The sequence below is a fragment of the Sinocyclocheilus grahami genome, unplaced genomic scaffold (genome assembly GCF_001515645.1).
Source record: "Sinocyclocheilus grahami isolate Dianchi unplaced genomic scaffold, SAMN03320097.WGS_v1.1 scaffold1035.1, whole genome shotgun sequence".
NCBI lineage: Eukaryota > Metazoa > Chordata > Actinopteri > Cypriniformes > Cyprinidae > Sinocyclocheilus > Sinocyclocheilus grahami.
Genome location: NW_015506214.1, coordinates 71,898 through 89,806, shown reverse-complemented (window position 1 = coordinate 89,806; position 17,909 = coordinate 71,898). Strand labels below are relative to the sequence as shown.

Sequence of the window (17,909 nt, the reverse complement as noted above, 5' to 3'; positions counted from 1 at the left end):
GAATTCATTCAGAAATGGAGCGAGAACAGGTTTTGCCATTCTAACACTAATAGGTTTAACTGCATTGAAAAAATAGATAGAAAAGCTCTAATAAAATACAGGCACACAATGAGCCACAGCAGTGGGAGGAGTAATCATAATGGGGGGAGCAGCCATCTATATCAAAGGTGCGCCATGGAATCCTTTGATACGTTCATGCTATAGCAGCATAAACTCCGGTCCCTTTGATACCTTCATGCAGTAGCAGCATAAACTCTTCCCTCCATCTCCGATTGCTCCCAGGCTGAATGGAAAATATCACATCTTAATTTTTTTCTGCTTTGAGGTGGTTTCATCTGTTCAAGCAACATCTTGTCTCTGTAGTCAGAATTTGAAGTGTCTGCAGTGTAATAGAGGCACAGCATTCATGCGGAGATTGTTTAAATCCCTTCCACTCATGTGTTGAAACGGTGTTGTGATGACCGAATTTCTCTCTCTTCAACCCCTCTCCACCTTTCCTCCCGTCCTTTCTCTTCTCGTCGTCTTCCAACTACATCTGACACCTCTCTTACCCCGCTGAGGATGTCTGCTGTCTCTGCCTGCCAATCTTTTTTTTACAGGAGAGAATGTTATTGAAAAAGGCACATTTGTAAAGAAGGCTGTATCGTATGTTTAGCTTATTACTTTTGGTTTTCCAGCGCTGTTTTTTTTCTCTCTCTCTCTCTCTCTCTCTCTCTCTCTCTCTCTCTTTTTTTTCTTTGTGCAGTAGCTGCTAATGTGGCTGTGTAATTTATGGTAGGTTCGGGCAGAGCTGTTTAATGCCCCCTCTGCCATCGGCAGCCTACGTGAGCGCCTGCAGAGATTCATCTGTGAGGAGCGTCTAAATATGAAACAAATTTAATGCAGCAGCAGGAAAAACAACAACAGGACTGATGATTAATGCGATTTACTCAGCCAGCAGACCTGTAAGTTTCCTCCACCAGTCCCTCGCTCAGTCACTCACTCGCTCTCTCGCTAACCGTGGGACAGATCTTGTGTTTTTAAATGGCCTCCCAGATGGGCGGCTAGTGTGAGCACAGGTTGAAGGCTGCGGGCTGGTAATTGCGGAACTGCAAATGGATTTCTGTAACACAAGCTGTAGTGCATTTAATGTAGTTTGATCCACATGCTCAATCACAGGCTGAAGGGTGACCTCCAGCACAGGGCCATTCTGTCTTTGTGTTTACCCAGGGCAGGGTCTCACCCCTCCCCTTTCCTTGTAGCCTCCGGCCCTCTGCCGCGCATCTCAACCAGAAGCCGGCGGTCATGTTAGCTCACACGCTCTGACTCTGTCGCACCGAATCAGCTGCCAGTGAATGTGGATCTTCCTCATGTCTTGTTCCTACATTCATGACTGTGTACTTCTATTGTCTCCATATGGCAGTGTGCTAATAAGCAGATCTCATAGATGGGCTCGATGCCCAACGGGCTCATCTGTCCCAGTTTGCTAATGGCTTAACTGGATTAGCCGGTTCCCCACACGGGCTGGTCAGAGCTCATAACGCTGATCACCTCCATTGATCCGATTGATCAGGATTCTGCCGATAAGAAAGCCACTGTGCTGTTCCTTTCCCTAACGTGTCCTGGGGGGATGCAGACACAAACTGTCGCTTCGCACATATGGGCCACCTGAGGATACACGCGAGGTAATGGGGTGAATGAGGGGGAAAGAAGCTAAACTGAAGGCTGGTTTGAGACAGATGGAGTGAAACTGAACCTGAGACGCAGTGTCTGGTTATTGATGGGCACTTCCTGTCATCAGTATTGGTCGTCTTAAACCAACATACGACCCTGTTACTAATCAGCTGAGATAAACTGCAAGCACCCAGTTAGTCCCGCATTGACCTGGCAATCTCTCATCCAAGATTTGTTTTGAAATATGTAAATACGCTAATCAGTGCGTCTTGTAGAAGACAGCTGTTTGGGTTCTTCATCATTTCGTATTCTGCCATCGTTTGTGCTTCGGTTTCAAAACTTACTTAAAGTCCTTGCTAGTTTCTCTGCCCAATTTTGCTAATGAAGTGAGATTTTTAGAAGCTGGGATACAATCCAAATGAGACCTTTTCCCCTCAATGTGTTGTTGTTGTTTTTTTAATCTTCATCCCACCACCATTCTAAAATGAGACATTCTGCATCAAAACTTGCTCTCCTTGATGAGGCGCTCGCCAAATTCATGTCCTGCCTACTCTGATTGATTAATTGATGTTGTTAAATGGCTCCTTTGGTAATGGCTTTTCTGTATGGCATCCCTGCCCAATTTTGCTAATGAAGTGAGATTTTTAGAAGCTGGGATACAATCCAAATGAGACCTTTTCCCCTCAATGTGTTGTTGTTGTTTTTTTAATCTTCATCCCACCACCATTCTAAAATGAGACATTCTGCATCAAAACTTGCTCTCCTTGATGAGGCGCTCGCCAAATTCATTTCCTGCCTACTCTGATTGATTAATTGATGTTGTTAAATGGCTCCTTTGGTAATGGCTTTTCTGTATGGCATCCAAAGCAAGAGCCAAGCTAAAGCGCAGTCTGTCGCGGTCCCTTACGGCCAGAGCAGCTTTGTCTTTTCTGTTCGGTGTGGTTATTAGCTTGCAGTGTTACATCACCGGGGCTATGCCAGAGCTGACATCACTCAGCTGTGCCCTAATGGAAAAGGTTGGCTCTGTTTATTTTGTTTAAGTGCAGGTCAAGGCACTGTGTAGTTTTGACAAGTTGGATGCCTGCCTGCATTCAGCCATGGAAAGAAGGGACTACTCTAGTGTTTGGCTTCTCGTTCCCGTTGTATTTAAGCAGGTGTTGTCCATTTCGTTGATCAGCCTTTCAGGCTGTGTTATGTCTGGCTGTGCTCTTGTGGATCTTGGAGAGAAGGAAACCCTGGGTTAGGTCAGACTGGGTTCACACAAGTGACAGGTAATATTAATCAAGACACTCTCATTCAGGGCCTCTTAGTTTGTTAGGTCAGTAGCACAGTATACTCATACATCAGCTTAATTAAGTTAAATAAAATTCATATAATTATTATACATGTAGAATTGTATATTTTTTCAGTGTGAATTACCTATAAATGTCATGTCTCGCAGCATATGGAGTTGTTTGCCTATGATCAGTAAATTGAAAGGAGGAATCTGTGAGGAGCATCTAAATATGAAACAAAATGAAATATTTATAATTGTATATTGTAATTATAATTGTGTATGTGTAATGAATATTATAATTGTATATTACCATTATTTTATATTATATTGATACTATAAATGTACAACAATACTATTTAATATTACAAAATGTTATTTTAATATTTTATAATATTAAATAAAATCATTTCAATATACATTTATACATTCCTATATGAAATCTTTCAATCATTAATCAATGAGAAATAGTATTACTGTAATATAGTGTTTTATTATTTTACAGACTAGAATGCTGTAATAGTTTACCCCATTATAAACAAAATGTAGTAAAATAACTTGATCTGGTAGTATGGAAACGGTTGCTGTTTATATTAAAAAAACAGTCGCTATTTTGAGTGGCTGTAAATCTTTTGTGTGTCTTTTTTTGATTAGTATTGAATAATGTCTAAACTAGGACTGTCATCGTTAATGCGTGCGATTAATTTTACAATCCTTAACGCGTTAAAATAATTTAACACAATTAACGCAAAATTACTGAAGCACAATTTCTATTCTAACCCTTTAACCCAATTTTGCTTCTCTGCTTGCGATTAGATCATTTTAAGCCACTAAACTCCGGGAAAGTTTTCAGTCCAATGATCCAGTAAGCGAATGCATTCAAACAACCCATCCAAAACAGCGCTAATATAAAGGAAACCAGGCTGATTACTTCAGAGATTGCAGAGAGAACAGAGACTCGCGTTGCGTTTTCAGTGAATTATTCATTTCAGTGTGTGTCGCTTTGTTTTCGATTGTCTCTGAAGAGCGTGAGCCTTCACACGTCACACGCGCTGTGTGAAGTACAGACTGAACGGAATGTCAACACATACCACCGCTGTATGGATATAGCAAATGATGACAAAATAAACATTTGAAACAAGATAAATGGTCTATGCTTAATTTCATGAAGTGTACGATTAATCACAGAAAAAAGATGTGATTCATCAGATTAAACATTTTAATCGATTGACAGCCCTAATCTAAATTTATAATGTATTATATTTTTATAATGTGTTGTAACTCTTTAAATTTTTTGTGCGATTTCATTAGCTTCCTCCTTGTCATTCCAATTCAAATTGCAATTTAACAAATGGGCCAACTGCAATAAATTGTCAATTCAATTCATATTCTAACTCACAAATTGGTCAGGAGCCAGTTGTTAAATTCTGAATTTTAGCCAATTCTAGGAGCAACACCCGGGCAACCACCCAGAACCCCTTTAGCATCATGGCAGCAAGCTTTACATGTGCAAGCACCACTTGCAACATATTAGCGTCTAGATTACACTGTACTCCCAAGACTTTATACCAGTCTTTTGCATTGTTTTCCTGCATTCTATGTAAATAGGCTGCTTTGGGCCAGACTTCCTGCAGATGTTTAAGAAATGCATTGAGCATTCAATCTATACTCGGGTTTTTTTCTGATGGAAATGGAGCCCTGAAGATTTAACTTTCAACAAATTCCATCACACCTCTTTGCCATAAGTCACACGCTCACATACACCCCACACATGCCCGTGATCCTGCCATAATGAGTGTGCGCCCCCGCCCGCTGAGGTTCTGTCTCATTAGCTTTGCACTAATGGAGCCCTACAGGTCTGGCCGCACCGACTTCTCCAGCACCAGTCTAACGGTAACCTATCATGATGGCTATTGCCTGACGGACAGCTGGCCGGCTGACCTGAACTGAGACTGCATCACCAGGGTGAATTCATATCACTTTCACTGCTGCTGTCATTACTGGTGACCGTGCACGAGGGGGTAATTTGTACTTGGCTTGCTTGAGAATTAAGAGCAGCGATGAAGAAAGAATGAGGGGGAAGAAAAGAAAGTCATCTGAACCAAGGCCTCTAGGGTTGCTGCGGTGCAGATGGCCTTGTCAGAGAAGAAACTGTCATTTCTCTCTTTCTCCCTCTGTGGAGTTGAGGCTGGACATTTGTCATTGTCGCCCACTGCCCTGCTCTCCCTCGGCTATCACCACAGAGACAGGAAGAGGCCGTTGGCGATGCCCAGACATTGGGTGTGAGCTGAATCGGTCTTAGTCAGTTTGTGTGTGTATGTGCATGCCCGTGTTTGGGAGTCTGTTTGTGTGGAAAACGGTATTTGTTGCATGCCGCAGACCTGAGGAAAGACGACTTTTTGAACTCGCTTTCAATTTGCGTTTGTCTATGGCAGTGCCTGTATGTTAAAGGTAGGAAAATCAGGGGCCGATCGTATGTGTGCGTGTTTGTGTGTGAGCGAGGAACACTCGGTGTTGTTGATTGCATGCTGCTGAAAAGCTGAGATGGCATGTTTCCAGCTACTTTGAGTGAGACTGTGAACAGTGCAAGTCTGGGAAAGAAAACATCCAACTAACTTCATCCAGACACTCCATCAATGCATCAGCTTTACATTCACAACATGATGTTACAAGACTTCATCAGTCCACCAGCTGCTCTCTGCTACACCTTTCAAACAAGTGATAAGCAACTCCAAGTTTTATTTTTTGCTGAACTTTTTCTTTCAAACGAAGGAGTCGTTCACCAATAAATGAAAATGTACTCATCCACATGTCTTTCTGCAACTTTTTGTGGTGAATAGAATAAATTGTAAGTCATTATTTAGAGATCTGAGAGCTATGGTGATTTTTTTTTTCTTTATTTCTACTATAGTTGCTCTGCTAGTATTTTCACTGGCCATACCAGAATGAGTTATGTTTTTTAGCAAAACAAATGCATTTCAAGTAATTCATTGTTTGTTTTTTTCTTTACAAAATAAAAATATTCAGCAACCTGTAAATTATACAGCTTAGTGTTCAAAAACTGTATGATTGTTAAATCCACTACCGAGATTTAAAACAAAATGAATTGCTCTTTTTCAGTAAAGATACATTAAATTAATCATAAATTACAATAAAGGCATTTATGTTGTAACGTCTAAGAAATAGAAAATATTTATATTTCAAAATAAATGATGTTCTTTTAAACTTTCTATTCATCAAAGAATCCTGAAAACTTGTATCACAGGTTCCACAAAATTATTTATAATGAACATTATTAGTAAGAAGAAGAATTTTTGCTTAATGATTTCTGAAGGACCACGTGACACTGAAGATTGAGTAATGGCTAAAATTACATTTTAAAATATATTAAAATAGGAAACACTGTTTTTACTGTATTTCAAATAAATGCAGGCCTTGGTGTGTATAAGAGGTTTATTTCAAAAACATTTTACAAATCTTAGTGACCCTAAACATTTGAACAGTAGTGTAGATAAATGTTGTGTGCCACAAGTTGTACTCAAGCATCTTTATACATGTAAGTGTTATTAAAAGGCAAATAACATGGATGCGCTTGCAGTTTGACTTGGGCCCCAGCAGGCACACAGTGATGATGGGATCTGCTGAGTCATTTATAGACAGGCCAACCGTCATTGACTTTTCCCTCCTCAGATGGAGTAACCTGATCTGATCCTAAAATGTGAATCCAAAGCCATCGCAATTTGAAGCTGTGTTTTTCCATCGGCTCAACTTAACACCAGCACAACTCCATATTTCTACCAGCTTTACAATTGCAACTTTACACCAACAGCACAGCTTTACCTTACCTTGTCACTCCAGCAGCTGCTCTCAGCGGGGGTAACCAAACACCAGTGCACTCCCTCTCCTCCACATCAAGCTCAGGGGGAATTAAAGCAGTGCGTCAGTTTAATATGACTTCAGTATTTGGTGTTTATGCTCGGTAGACTGATGTTTTTTTTTGCTTTTGGAGTAGATTAGAACTTATCAAAACAAAACGGCATGTCTTACAACAGACGCCTGCCGTTGGCATTATATATAGATGTGATGGCAAAACAGCTCTACGCTGTGTTTTCTGCTCTTTTCAATGTGCAGGGATCCTAACAGATGGCTGTTTCTGTCTTCAGATCAGTCTAAAGTTTAGCAGGAATGATACGGCCACTCGCTGCGCTTCCTCATTGACTTTCCCTCACTCCTTCTTTACTTTGTGTGAGCAGCATATGGAGCATGTAGAGCGCAAGAGCGAAACAGAGCGGATATGTGAGGTTGAGTGATCGCTCGGCTGTGCTGGAAAGCCGAAAGCCGTTCGTAATGAGTGCCTGCAGCTTAATCGCGTACAGGAATGTTCAGGATATGTTTCCACCAGAAGGACTAGCGGAGTAATGAAGCAGCCGGAGAATGAGAGAAGCAGAATGCATGCGAGGACCGAGAGAAAAAGAAGGTAATGGGGAGAAGAGACGAGTGAAAATAGGAGATGAGTGTGCGGGAAGTGTCAGCGCTTCTCTGGGAAGCAGGAAGAATGGAGAAGGGACAGATTAGAGGAAAAGATAGATGGAAGAACGCTATCTGAGATGTTTCCTGCAGTTGGCCGTCTTACCAGGGCTTTGTTGAAGGGTGTAAACACAGCAGTGATAATAGCTTCAGGCTTGCAACTAGAGAGGGATGAAGCCCAGTCCATGCTGACAGGGATAACGCCTGCAAGCTGCCAGATGTTTCTCATGCCTTGATACCTCAAGCATTATGGTTTAGTAGAAGATGCTGTCATAAACAGTGCACATAGTCAGTCAGGTGCACACATACAGACAGAAAGTAATGTTCACTCACAGAATCCCAAACACAGATGGAACGTAAACTGACCCACGGGATTGCAACTCTGTAGTGAAAAATAGAGATGGGATTTTTAAGGAATTGACTAATCTGGTTCAGGTTCCACTTGATAATTAATGCAGTCATGGACGATTGCATAAACATTTTTTAAATTTCCTCTTTATAATAGTATAATAAATATAATAATGCTATTTTGGGTAAATCTTTTTTTTTTTAAATAAGACTTAAAAAAAAATGTATTATTATTTTTTAAACTACATTAACAACGTTAAGCCACTTTATTATATATATATATATATATATATATATATATATATATTAGGGGTGGCTCGATACCACTTTTTTGGAACCGATCCAGATCCGACACCAAAAATTCGGAGTATCGGCCGATATCGATCCGATACCAGTGCCGTTTTTTAAAAATCAATTTTGAATTTCTATACCTCAATGTGTGTTGAACTGATCATCACTCTTTTGTGAATGTGTGTTGAACTGATCGTCACTCAACTATCGTTTAATCTACTAAATATAGACAATTTCTTTCAATTTAATAACAAACTGAAAAAATATATATAATCATAATCTATGACAAAATACTATTATAAACTAGTTTAGTAGATAATTAAGTAGCAAAAGTTACTCTAGAAAAATCATGAGTGCACAAAAATTTTATAAAATCTAAACTTTTAGTGAGAAAAAAAACATTATTTAGTGGGGAACAAATAAAAGTGAATACGTGTTGGACTAAATCTGGTAAAATGTTACACATTGATCTTATATATATACCCCTAATATATATCCTATATATCTATCTCACAGGTCTTTGTTAGTATATAAATTTTTCTATCCCTTTAAAAACTATCCCTTTAAATGCATCTTGCATCCATATAGTAATTTTAAAGACTAAATTAAATATAATTAAATAATTAAATAAAAATGTATTTTTTTTGTTTGTTTGTATGAGAAGGTGCATTCAAAATCTTCTTGGGTTATAACTATAAAAGGCATGTGTCACTTTGAATAGACAAAGTTTCTGGTATAGATGCATCTGTTTGAAATGAAAATGAGTGAAACCACATTTGTGTGAAATATTGTCAGAATCACTGTTCCTAGAGCATAGCTTTTACTGAACGTGCCAGCATAATTTAATTACATCTGCTGAGGAAAATATTGCCAATAGCTCCTAGTAAAAAGAGAGTATTTGTTATTCTATTTTTTTGCCTTTACACATGCACTGTGTTTAAGAGAAGCTGCAGGCTTTTGGTTTTGCCCTCATCAGCAGAAATGGCTGACTCCATTTAACCTCCAAAAACCTGAGCCGCTTTGCCATGACAGACCCATTCCTAAAAATGTGTGCTTGTGACCCACACACACATATACAGCGACCCTGATGCATATTGTTCACTTTTTTTCTTTAGAGATGGTTTGTGCAGCAGTCAACCGCAGGTGCAAACGGGGTCAGTCTAGTTTGGCAACGCTACAGCTCTGCAGAGGAAACACCTGTACAGTATTGTGAACACAGCCTTCCAATCTTTGGCTGTGATCTCACCTTCATCTCTGACATCTGTGTGTCCAGCATTCAGTCATAAGTCTGAAAATTCTCAGAGGCTCTGAACCAGCTGCCTCCTGTCCATTCTCCAAAGGAAAAATTCTAAACAAAGACATGATCACTTGTTTTCTCAACTGTACATGTAAAACTGTCCAACTAATGAATTCCCTCTCAATTGAATCCATTAGAATTTCATGCCATTTGACAATTCTCATTGACGGTAATCTTTCACCAGTTCTCTACTTTATCTTGACCTTGCCTTGAGTTGATCATCTGCTTGGTTTTTGGTTAGTACTTTATACCATTTTAATTTATAGTCAGATATTCTAATTGTCATATTTAATGTCTAGGTTAACAGTAGTTCTGGTTTTGGTTGCTGTCTGGTTGTATGATTGACCACGTAGTGCTAAATGGATTATTTCATTCCCTTTTTTATTTACAAGTTAATTGCTAAAGCATAATAAATAATCAAAATAATAATGAATAAAAAAGGTCACAGTTTATAATAAGGCTTCATTAAGCAACATGCTAAAAATTAACAAAAAAGAACTTCAACAGCATTATTTAAACAGTTTTTTTTTGTACAACATGAAAAATAACAAACGGACTAACAATATTCTACCAAAACTATGTATTGTAATGCTGTACAAATTTAAAATGTAACATTTAGTGTAAAAACTTTTAAAAACTATTTAAACTGTAAATATATTTTAATCAAAAATATTTTTGGAAAATGTCCTTCTGAAAGTGATGATATTGTTTCTCCGTCAATCTTATAGAATTAGAGTGATTATTAAAACTTTATAGTTTTTGTCCTTGGTGTGAGTGGGCCTTTACTCCTAATTTTGAGAACATATTTCAATTTAGTATGCTATGGATGCAGTTATTTTTATTAAATGAATAGTTATTTTATTTGAATGAAATTATTTATTTTAATTAATGAATTAATAAAATGAAACTTTCAGTTTATGCATTTATTTGATTGATTGACTGATTAGTTGCATTCAAAATCCACTTAGCAAGGAGGCTCGTTTTGGGGTCAAGAAAAATGGGTATTCACATTGGGATGTTTTGCTGTTTTCTCAGAATGAGAAATGGAAAAGCCTAGAATGGAGTTCTATTACACAACACTTTGAGCGGCGTGACACACACTGCTTGATGTTTCAAGTATATTTGTTGGTGGAGGATAAAACATACACACATAGAAATGTGCAGATGTTACAGAGATGGAAGAACAGAAGTGATAGATGGGTCAAATGTAATATCCAACAGGACTGTTCACAAAAAATCCATCTATCTCAGTTGGACTTTTGAGTAATATAAATCTGCATGTCATCAGCATAACGACAATAGCCGAGACAACAAATGAGTTGACAAGGGGATGTGTGTTGATTATAAAAAGGAGAGGCCTAATGCAGGGGGACACCTTGAGTGAGGGCTGCGGTGAAGGGTTTGTGTATCTGGAGAGATGATATATCGTCTGTCAGTGAGGCAGGAAGTAAACCAGGAGAGAGAGGTGCCAGTGATACAAATAGATGAGAGTTGAGAAAAGAGTATGCCATGACAGACTATACCAAAACCTGCACTCAAATCATGCTAAATAAGAATACTAAAGTCCCAAGAGTCTGCAGAGATAAGAAGATCATTAATGACTCTGAGGCTCTCATCCCATACATCACTAGCCTTTGTTAAGTGCTGGTAGAGGTTCACGTTTATCTCCCATAACTCAATACCACAGTGTCTGTGTGGTTTTATTTGGATTCTGGTCCTCAGCATGAGATATTGGTGTGCTAATGTTCTCATTCATCTTGACTAACATCTAAGACTTCCATCTAACAAGCATATTTCTTCAACCAGACAGGTTCTGCTGGTGTAAAATATGGACTAGAATCCAGTTACCATCACCTTCAGAAACCTGCCTGACCTATATGGAAATTCATTTAGTTTTCAGTATAGTTGAGCCCCACAAACTACTTGCAATTTGCACCAACAGCAACAGGTATATCTTCAATGCCAATGTATAAGATCAAATCCTAACGTTCCAACAGAACTAGAAGACTAATTAGTCCAGGAACACAAAGCTAATACCAGAGCCAATATGATCTAAAGCCACAGCCAAATGCACACTCAATCCAGGAGGGATGTGTGTGTGGTTTATCATACCTCACTTATTATTATGAATGCATAGACATCTTACGAAGCCTTTTTCAATTACCCCTGCTATCTGTTCTTCTTGCCTGCTGTAATTAATAAGCGTTTATGAATCCCAATCTGATCTCAGATCGGGTTTGGACATATTTGATAAGCAAAATGGAATCTGTGAAAGGCCACGCTGAATGGAAATGTAATTACCTCTGAGTCTGGGCATACGTGAGCAGCCAGTCTGCACCCCTTATTCTGAGCTCAGGTTAAACGTGCTCATCATCCTCCGCTTATGAAGCACCGGATGCTGTGGTGCTTGAGCGATTTGTTTTGGCAGGTTCTAGATGCGTGCCTCTCTCTTATTTGCTTTTTTTAAGAGTCCCTAAAACAGCAATCGTTTAATCAGGCTAATGTTCCAGCTCGATAGGTCTAATGAACTTCAACTGGGTTGTGTCGTCTGAAACGTTTTTCCTACGTTTGCTTGCTTTAAGACACAGATTCCACAGATTCTGATTCTGAGCATGCCGTTAATATTGCACCCTGTCACCACCCCCTCCTGCTCTTTGGTTTGGATAAACAATTTATAGTCCAGTAATTAAAATTTTGTACTAGCATTCACCTCAAACACCCTTAGCCAGGCGAGATGTTTTCCCAAGCCAGTATTTAATTTAAATCTGGATTTTTACTGGATTTCTTGATGCTAAACACAAACATACTGAGTCTGCTGGAGTACAAGATAATTTTGTTTAATTTAATGTGTATGTGCGTGTATTTCTGTATTGCTTTTTGTCGTAGCTGTTACAGACATTTCAGTCATCCAGCATATGAGACAGTATGACAGAAAACATCATGTACATAAGATTGAAAAATGCTGTGAAATGTTAGTTATTGAAAACTATTCATTGCCTTGCCACTGAAGCTGACTTATTAGACAAAATATGTTTTAGCTTTATGCATCGATTCAGTTTTTCAAAATGCTTTACATGTGCTTTTTAATGAATTATGTATTACTTTGCTTCTGTTTTTGTAATATTAACATTTTAACAAATAAAAAATGCCTTTGATACCTTTGAGAGAAATTTTAGGACAGGAATATAATTTTTGTTTACAGGAATATAATTTGTATATGAATATTGGAAAAAGTATTATCTCTTAAATATGACAGATATGCTGATATGAATAAATATGTAGTTGTGATGAATATTCATAATTTTCATGAGTATGAAAATTCCGTGAAAATTATGCACAGTATTTTATTCAGAATTCTAGAAAACAAAATATTGGCGTAGTCAGCTTAATGAGTTTACACTTCTGCTTATATTAGGGGTGGCTCGATACCACTTTTTTGGAACCGATCCAGATCCGACACCAAAAATTCGGAGTATCGGCCGATATCGATCCGATACCAGTGCCGTTTTTTAAAAATCAATTTTGAATTTCTATACCTCAATGTGTGTTGAACTGATCATCACTCTTTTGTGTATTACACACAATCTACTAAATATAGACAACTTTCTTGTAACAAAAAAATAACAAACGGAAAAAATATATATAATCATAATCTATGACAAAATACTATTATAAACTAGTTTAGTAGATAATTCAGTAGCAAAAGTTACTCTAGAAAAATCATGAGTGCACAAAAATTTTATAAAATCTAAACTTTTAGTGAGAAAAAAAACATTATTTAGTGGGGAACAAATAAAAGTGAATACGTGTTGGACTAAATCTGGTAAAATGTTACACATTGATCTTATATATATACCCCTAATATATATCCTATATATCTATCTCACAGGTCTTTGTTAGTGCAGTAAATTAACATATTAACTACTTGGTTCATTTCGAGTACATCCTGACAACAGTAATGATATCCACTTCATTGGGTGAGTTAAGAACTGCTCTGACTGATTCCTTCAATGAATGACTATTTAGACCAAACAAATGACTGATTTGTGATTCATTGAGTCATTAATAAGAACCAGCCAACAAAGATAATTTAAGAAATCTAAATGAACTGTTTATGCATTGCATGTTAATTACATGTACCTACTATAGAATTTGGATTTGGTTAAGGGCTGTTGTATGTAATAATGCATAATTTACAGTTATTACTATAGTATGTACATGTGTAACAAAGGGCACTGTAAAATAAAGTGTTACTGTTCTCTTTGTATTATTTTGTACTATGTATGTATTTCTCATAACATACATTTCAGACTGCCAGTTCACAACTCCGCTAAGGCATAATTTCTTTCGTAGTGGAACTGCAGATTCAGCAGCAGCATAAAGCGGTGCAGGAAATACTGTTATTTTAGTATAACATTCAGGCTGCATAGTTGGAATAATGCAAACCTTCAAGAACCGCATAAATCATCATTCCGTTGCAGTCATTTGTACAATAAAGCATTCTTGAACCTTATGAAGAATGACTATGGCATTCCCATCCAGACGTGATGATCCCAGTGCAGAGAGACCATGCACTCTTCTCAGTCACCATCAAACAAGAAGGATTGTCTGTGCCTTTGTTTGTAGTGGTGGTCATGCTCTGTGATGTGGTCTATGTGTCCTTGTTAGCGGTAGACATGCTGTGCCGATATAGCAGTCTGTCTGTCTATCTATTCATCTTTGTCTGACTGTCTTTATCTCACCATATCCACCCCCAGAGAGGCTGTCGTTTTCAGTTTTCTCCCAATCAGTGTCATGAGACCCCAGCTTTCACTGCTAGTTTTATCATGCGCCACTTCTAATAACATATTTTGGTTTTAGGCGAAGCGTATACTGCAAGCCAAAGGCTCAGTGTCTTGCCCACATTTTAAGACTTACATTTTTGTGTTGTGTTGTCAATGTCATTGGCAGCTAATCTTCTTGATGTCAACTTGAAAAATCTTATGGTTATTTTTGCTTTGCTTTGCACAAAAGGGGAAAGAGCTGAAAAATATGGATGAGACAATATTTGGAGAACTTGCGTAGGTCATCGCTTACTGCCCAGCCATTATCTAGTAGATTCAGTGTTCACACATCTGATTACCAGACTACCAGGCATCAAACAACTTTGAATTTCTGTCTTAGCATCTGCTGAACTTGTCTTCCAAGTGTTGATGATGACGTGTAGCAAGTTGGTTTACATGTGTGGCTTTTGTTGCAGACCCTTACAGGCCTTCTGTCTTGTGTGCGCTGTGCTTTAGGGTGTGTTGTTGTAGTTCCAACTCGCTGTGTGTGAGAAAATACAGGGTTATATGATCTTATTTGATATCCGTTTCTTTGGTGTTATTGTTTTTGGAACCCTGACATCTCTCCTTCATTTGATCTCTTTCTCTCTCTGGCTCTCTCGCCTGCAGGCTGATGATCGTCATCAGGATCTGCAGGTTGTTTTAGTGGCCATGACAGTCGTTCATTGTGTTGTGGGGCTGGTGAGAGATAAGCTGCAGCTGAGAGAGCAAAGCAGGGATGTGTAAGGGACAGTAAGGGAGTTATGGTAGGAGAGGTTGTGCTGTAGATTCATGCTTGTATGTAACAGAGCATTGGAGTGCAAATATGTGTGACGTAGGCGGAAGTACCAACCCAGTGTTTGCAAAGCGACCTTTCCAACATGACTACGTAATGCGTAAAGTTGTGGACGCACACCACAGAGCTAGTGCAAGATGAGCATTTGTGGTCAAAGTATATACATTTGAATTTTTTTTTTTAGAAATGACTGGTCGTTTCGATGAGATAAGACCCTTATTCCTCAGCTGGGATCATGTAGAGCCCTTTGAAGCTGCATTGAAAGTCCTGTTGAAGTCCACTATATGGAGGAAAAATCCTGCAATGTTTTCCTCAAAAACCTTAATTCCTTTTTGACTGAAGAAAGAAAGATATGCACTTCTTGGATGACATGGGGGGGTGAGTAAATTATCAGAATTTTTATTCTGGAAGTGAACTAATCCTTTAACAAAGAAGTAGTAATTAGTGCGGTCAACTAATTTTTTTTTAATAGTTGTTTGTAATAGCTGCATTGTAAAACCTTTTCTGAGAAGTTGTGTAGCATATTTTCCAGAAAATAAGTTGCACTGGGCCAAAATTGTTGTTGAAAAAAACGGTGCAGGAAATACTGTTATTTTAGTATAACATTCAGGCTGCATAGTTGGAATAATGCAAACCTTCAAGAACCGCATAAATCATCATTCCGTTGCAGTCATTTGTACAATAAAGCATTCTTGAACCTTATGAAGAATGACTATGGCATTCCCATCCAGACGTGATGATCCCAGTGCAGAGAGACCATGCACTCTTCTCAGTCACCATCAAACAAGAAGGATTGTCTGTGCCTTTGTTTGTAGTGGTGGTCATGCTCTGTGATGTGGTCTATGTGTCCTTGTTAGCGGTAGACATGCTGTGCCGATATAGCAGTCTGTCTGTCTATCTATTCATCTTTGTCTGACTGTCTTTATCTCACCATATCCACCCCCAGAGAGGCTGTCGTTTTCAGTTTTCTCCCAATCAGTGTCATGAGACCCCAGCTTTCACTGCTAGTTTTATCATGCGCCACTTCTAATAACATATTTTGGTTTTAGGCGAAGCGTATACTGCAAGCCAAAGGCTCAGTGTCTTGCCCACATTTTAAGACTTACATTTTTGTGTTGTGTTGTCAATGTCATTGGCAGCTAATCTTCTTGATGTCAACTTGAAAAATCTTATGGTTATTTTTGCTTTGCTTTGCACAAAAGGGGAAAGAGCTGAAAAATATGGATGAGACAATATTTGGAGAACTTGCGTAGGTCATCGCTTACTGCCCAGCCATTATCTAGTAGATTCAGTGTTCACACATCTGATTACCAGACTACCAGGCATCAAACAACTTTGAATTTCTGTCTTAGCATCTGCTGAACTTGTCTTCCAAGTGTTGATGATGACGTGTAGCAAGTTGGTTTACATGTGTGGCTTTTGTTGCAGACCCTTACAGGCCTTCTGTCTTGTGTGCGCTGTGCTTTAGGGTGTGTTGTTGTAGTTCCAACTCGCTGTGTGTGAGAAAATACAGGGTTATATGATCTTATTTGATATCCGTTTCTTTGGTGTTATTGTTTTTGGAACCCTGACATCTCTCCTTCATTTGATCTCTTTCTCTCTCTGGCTCTCTCGCCTGCAGGCTGATGATCGTCATCAGGATCTGCAGGTTGTTTTAGTGGCCATGACAGTCGTTCATTGTGTTGTGGGGCTGGTGAGAGATAAGCTGCAGCTGAGAGAGCAAAGCAGGGATGTGTAAGGGACAGTAAGGGAGTTATGGTAGGAGAGGTTGTGCTGTAGATTCATGCTTGTATGTAACAGAGCATTGGAGTGCAAATATGTGTGACGTAGGCGGAAGTACCAACCCAGTGTTTGCAAAGCGACCTTTCCAACATGACTACGTAATGCGTAAAGTTGTGGACGCACACCACAGAGCTAGTGCAAGATGAGCATTTGTGGTCAAAGTATATACATTTGAATTTTTTTTTTTAGAAATGACTGGTCGTTTCGATGAGATAAGACCCTTATTCCTCAGCTGGGATCATGTAGAGCCCTTTGAAGCTGCATTGAAAGTCCTGTTGAAGTCCACTATATGGAGGAAAAATCCTGCAATGTTTTCCTCAAAAACCTTAATTCCTTTTTGACTGAAGAAAGAAAGATATGCACTTCTTGGATGACATGGGGGGGTGAGTAAATTATCAGAATTTTTATTCTGGAAGTGAACTAATCCTTTAACAAAGAAGTAGTAATTAGTGCGGTCAACTAATTTTTTTTTAATAGTTGTTTGTAATAGCTGCATTGTAAAACCTTTTCTGAGAAGTTGTGTAGCATATTTTCCAGAAAATAAGTTGCACTGGGCCAAAATTGTTGTTGAAAAAAATTAGTAAATAAGTTGCATCGATGTGTTACTATAAACATGTATTTTAGTTACACTCACTCTATCAAACAAACATAAATTATAGTGCAGTTCATTATAAACAACATTTATTATAAATGCCAAGCCTAAACCAAATTATGTAACTTTTTTTTCATTCATTGAAAATGTTTTTTGCTGTATTTAGTTTTAATATTATTGTTTTTGTTTTGAAATCTATTGTAATCTTCTGTTTATTGTTTTAATATATGTTTAGCATAAATTATTTCTGGAAATCAAATTGTGAATACGTTTTTGTAGTTGTATAGTATTTCCATTCAATACTACTACTACAAATAGTAATGATTGTAGTAGTATGTAGCATGTAGCTCACAATGTAACTGATGTGCTACACCTAGCAATGATGTTCAGAATGGGCCAATTGATCAGAAGAAAGGAACGTCTACTGGAGAGAGGATATGATACTACTGGTGAGTGAATAGTCAACAGAATTTAATTCTGATTCATATAAGAATTTATATTGATAAAAGAAATTCTCTCTTTGTAGTTTGTTTCAAGTAGAAGAATCA

General features: G+C 38.2%; 1 protein-coding gene across 2 annotated transcripts in view; it reads left to right on the top strand.

Annotated features, from left to right (window-relative positions):
* ndst2a (N-deacetylase/N-sulfotransferase (heparan glucosaminyl) 2a) overlaps positions 1-17,909 on the top strand; it is a 146,852-nt gene that overhangs the window by 71,179 nt on the left and 57,764 nt on the right. The window lies entirely within an intron of this gene.